This window comes from Lactuca serriola, chromosome 6 (genome assembly GCF_051521515.1).
Source record: "Lactuca serriola cultivar US96UC23 chromosome 6, Lser_US96UC23_V15, whole genome shotgun sequence".
Lineage (NCBI taxonomy): Eukaryota > Viridiplantae > Streptophyta > Magnoliopsida > Asterales > Asteraceae > Lactuca > Lactuca serriola.
Window position 1 is genome coordinate 17,296,134 of NC_136413.1, and position 5,240 is coordinate 17,301,373.

At 37.9% G+C, this 5,240-nt stretch overlaps 1 non-coding gene across 1 annotated transcript; it reads left to right on the forward strand.

The window, feature by feature from the left end:
* The first annotated feature begins 675 nt into the window (after window positions 1-675).
* On the forward strand, window positions 676-782 carry LOC145060837 (small nucleolar RNA R71). Its single transcript, XR_013687019.1, has one exon. It is a non-coding gene; the product is annotated as a small nucleolar RNA R71 (small nucleolar RNA).
* Window positions 783-5,240: the final 4,458 nt, after the last annotated feature.

The following is a 5,240-nucleotide window of genomic DNA, read 5'->3' on the forward strand; positions in this document are numbered from 1 at the left end:
TCGTTCACTTGGTGTGCAAGCTGTCCCAGCTGTTTCTCAATGTTGAGGATGGATGCCTGCTGATTCCTTAGCATGTTTCTGGTCTCATGTATTGCAGCCTTGTGATCATTGTGTCTCTTTTCGGACGCGGCTATGAATCTAGTGAGCATTTCTTCCAAATTAGCTTTCTTTTCTACCGGTTCTTCTCTTTGATATAGTCCCCTCTCCTTCTGCTTGTATTTTTCCTCCTTAGCCTTCTTATACTCTTCGTATGGGAGCCATTCCTTCTTAGGTTTACGATAATTTTCATCGTATCGATCGCCACTTGAATAGAAGACTTGAGCTTTCTTATTTCCATTCTCATCCAAATCACAATCCTTTGTTAGATGGGGCCCTCTACAATTTTCACATCCCACCCTCATAGCATGGATTGTTTGATCCATTTTTGTCATTCTTCTATCAAGACTATCAAGCTTAGCTATCACCGCCGCTATGCTATCATTTGCCACGTTCACTACTCCCCGACTTACTTCGTTTCTTGGATTGTGGTATTCTCTAGAGTGCTTAGAGAATTCTTCAATTAGCTTCTTGATTACCGGGGGTGCCTTCTTCATGAGCGGACCTTGAGAATCGAGTAATTGCCTTGTGGTGACATTGACTCCATCGTAGAAAATGGAGACCTCTTGTTGGCTATTAAGGTCGTGATGTGGGCAATTTCTAAGAAAACTCTTGTACCTTTCCCATGCTTCATATAGAGATTCTCCGGGCTGTTGCTCGAAGTTGGCAATTGCTTTCTTTAGCTTGGCTATTTTGGAGGGTGGACAAAAGTGATCTATGAACTCCTCTTTCATCTTGGCCCATGTGGTGACTGATCCGGGAGGAAGTGACTTTAGCCAATCCTTTGCAGCTCCTTTGAACGTGACTGGGAGCATGCGAAGAAGCTGGGTCTCGCGAGGGACATTCGGTACATTGAATTAGTCGGCCACATCATTCACTTCGTCCAAGTGCTTGTAGGCGTCTTCGTGATCCTTCCCATAAAAAGGAATCTCCTTGAGTTGAGCGAGAATATGGCCTTTTAGTTCGAAAGTGGCGGTTGCGGGAATTGCGGGCTGCACAAGTCCCGGGCCGGTGTCATCGCGCATCCTCTTCTTCCATTCCCCCATGGGGACTTCATCGATATTAGCCATAGTGATGACCAAATCGTCTTCAAAATCGGAGTCGTGCTCGAATGTGGGTTCTTCTTCTTCCTCGGTCTCGTATTCGATATCTTCTTGAATTGGGTCTTCAATAGTCAAAGAGGCACTGGATGCTCCGGAATTGCTGCTCCTCTTCTTGCTGAAAACGGACTTGAGGTTTTTGAGTGGCGAGTTCTTTGAAGAAGCGGATTCTCCAACGACTTTGCCTTTGCTCTTCCTTAGTGCGGATTCCGGGTCTTCAAGAGGGGGGACCAGATGTGTATCAGATCCTCGGGTCATGAAACAACTGTAAACAAAACAAAAAAATGCGTAAAAGGAACAAAAATAAAATAAAATATTAGAACTGAAACAACGATGTACTCGCCGAGTCGGCACGAGTGCACTCGGCGAGTTCAAGGCAAAAACAGAAAAAAAAAATTCTAGTTACTCTAAAAACGGAATTTTATTAAAACTAATTCTACTTACTGAATTGCTTCTTAAATAACTTTGTGTGAGATAAATCCCACACAAAGGATCGATTAAATTAGAATTTAATGTTAATTTTTAGAACCGTTCCCCGGCAACGGCGCCAAAAACTTGATGTGTGCAAACTCACTTAGTTTTAAACCTACTTTTAATTATCAAATAACACACAAAAGGCAGTGAACCTATCAATTGTGGTATAGTTAAATAAGCAAGGTATCGATCACAGGGAATGGCAAATTAAAATTAAAAGCTAATTTTATCTAAGTTAATTAATAAGTAGGGGTTTTATCTAGTTTTAAAAGACTAGAAACTTACTAACTATTACTTACTTAGAAACTAGAAAACAAAATACTAACTAGATTCAATAAATGGAAGGGAACTTCTGTTTAGTTCAACTTAGTTGATTCTATGGTTGATTTCAAGGTAATGGTGCAATGGATTAATTCTTTCGTTGGTTACCGATTCAAGTGATTAGATTCGCATTCACTACACTAATCCTTAGCAAATAAACTAACTTAAACAGTGGCCAGTTGTCTAATTTAATTAGATTTACTAGATTAATTATTCGGGTTAATTTAGACTTGCAATAGTTAACTAATTTAATCTTTTAATTAACTTCTTGTTGATGGTCATCACACACGCTTGCACATGAATTTACTCAATTTTCTTATTAATTCTAGTTTCATATTCATTAATCCTAGACATATGGCATAGTGATCACATAGCATATGAGGTTAATAATCAATAGATGTTCATGCTAATCAATTATCTTCCTATTAACAGAAAATTAATTATTATTCACACACAAGGTTCTTTAGCAAGCTAAAATAACAAAAATTCACCAAGTTAGAATTAATCCTACCAATCAATCAAACCATATTGTCAACTTTGTATCCCCAAACAGAAGTCTAAAGGTTTTAGCTCATAATTGAAGTAAATAACAGCAAACAAACAGAGTCAAATTGTTTAACCATAATGATAAAACAAAAGAATAAGTGGAATGATGAAATTTTGCCTCAATTCTTCTTCGGGATTGAATTCTAGCTTCTCTCGTCGTCTTCTAGGGTTTTTCTGCCTTCTCAATCGCAGCTAAACTCTTCTGAATCGTTCCAGAATTCTCCTCTATCATTCTGAAGAGTTATCTCTATATATACGAATCGACTCGTCGAGTCAGGTGGCGACTCGTCGAGTCCATCTCTCAGTCCCCGTATTGTGATAAGTCTCTGGGATCCCGAATCATTATCTTCTCGATTCTTCGATCAGACTCGCCGAGTAGTCGACCCTACTCGCCGAGTAGGTATTATTTTTGGTGGTTTTCTTCTTTGTTCCATTCTTGATCTCTCAACCGCTTCTCCTGCTTCCTTCTGTTTCCAAGCTTCATTTTTGGACTGAAAATATAATTCAAACACTTTTAAGTACCTTTTGTCCATAAAATGCAATAATTTAGCTAATAAATGAATAAAAATCTATACTTAATATGAACTAAATATGCACATATCAGCTACCTACAGAAGTCTTTTGGATATTTGTTCTACAGACCTTGTGAGAACGTTGTCTTCATAGCACAAAGGGGAGTCTTTCGCGAGAGAGAGCTCGTAAGCAAAGAGGGCGGTGGGAGTATTATTGATCTTGAAGAAATTTAAGAGTCAAACGATGAAGGAACTTTCTAAAAATGCTAGCGCTTAACCTAAAATTCCAATTGAACTGATTAGCGAGTCATTACCTCTTAGGCGTTCTAGTATACTTAGAATGCCACCTGATTTTACGGTTTCCATATTACTACAGATGGTGATACGTTTATCAGTGATAGTACTGGTAAATTTGGATGAACCTTCTAACTACAATGAAGGAATGGCAGGCTCTGAGTCTGCTAAATGGAAAGAGGCAATGGACAATGAGATCAATTCCATGTATGCAACCAAGTTTGGAATTTGGTTGACAATGTGCCAGGTCGTAAGACAGTTGGGTGCAAATCGATCTTCAAAAAGAAGACCGACATGGATGGAAAGGTGCACACTTTCAATACCTGACTGGTTGCGAAGGGCTTTACTCAAACCTCATGGGTTGACTATGATGAGACCTTCTCATAAGTAGCTAAGATTAAATCTATTAGGGTGATGCTAGCCATAGTTGCGTTTCATGACTATGAAATCTGGAATATGGATGTCAAAACCGCTTTCCTTAATGGGAAGTTGGTTGAAGATGTTTACATGAATCAGCCAGAGGGTTTTGTGGATGCTAAGTACCCTAATAGAGTGTGTAAGCTTGAGAAGTCAATCTATGAATTGAAACAAGCTTCTCATAGATGGAATCTTTGCTTTGACGAGTAAGTCAAAGAGTTTGGCGTCTCTAGAAGTGAGGATGAATAATGTGTATATGTCAAAGCTAGTGGGAGTATAGTGACCTTCCTGGTATTGTATGTTGATGACATACTTCTTATAGGAAACGACATTCCAACTTTACAAGAAGTTAAGTCTTGGCTTGGAAAGTGTTTCACTAATGAAGGATCTGGGAGAGGCTGCTTATATTCTAGGGATAAAGATTTTGAGAGATAGGAGTAAAAGGCTAACTAGACTTAGTTAAAGTACATATTTGGATAAGGTACTAAAACATTTTAGTATGGAGAATTCCAAGAAAGGAGAATTACTAATACAGAGCAATACTAGACTAAGTAAGACTCGGATTCCGAGTACCGATGTAAAGATAGCATAAATGAGTAGAGTTCCATATGCTTTCGTCGTTGGATCTATCATGTATGCTATGCCATGTACTTGCCCTAATGTGACTTTCGCTTTAAACATGGTTAGTCATTATCAAGGGAATATAGGTAGAGCCTATTGGATAGCGGTTAAGAATATTCTTAAGTATCTGCAAAGAACTAAGAACTGGGTCCTTTTGCTTGGTGGTAGTGACAAATTAATAGTAATCAGGTATAGTGACGCCAACTTTCAAGCAGACAGAGATAACTTTTGTTCTCAATCTGATTGGGTGTTTACCTTTAATGGAGCAGCGGTAACCTGAAAAAGTTCCAAACAAGAGATAGTGGCTAATTCTACTTGTGAATCAGAGTACATAGAAGCAAGTGAAGCATCAAATGAGGCTATATGGCTGAAGAACTTCATCGGAGACCTTGAAGTTGTTCCAGCCATCAAGGAGCCAATGGAGATTTTCTGTGATAATGAAGGGGCGGTTTCCTTAACGAAGGAACCAAGAGATCATGACATATCAAGGCATATCAACATAAAATACAATTTAATTATACATAGAGTAGAAGAAGGTCATCTTGTCGTTAAGAGGGAATCGTCTGAAGAGAATCCAACAAATCATCTTTCCCAGTAGCACAATCCTTTTGGGTTGCCATGAAAACTAGCAACTGGGAAAGATGATTTTGGAGAAAGAGGTTGATTTATTAATTTGATTAATAAATTGAAATAATTAATTTATTAATATATTATGAGAATAATATATTAATCAGAAATCGTAATAATTAATTAATATTTAACTAGAAATTAATTAGAATTAATTTTGGGATTAAAATAATTAATTAAAAGTGAAGGGACTAAATTGTAGTTGGTCAATAATTGATAGACGCAATCTAGA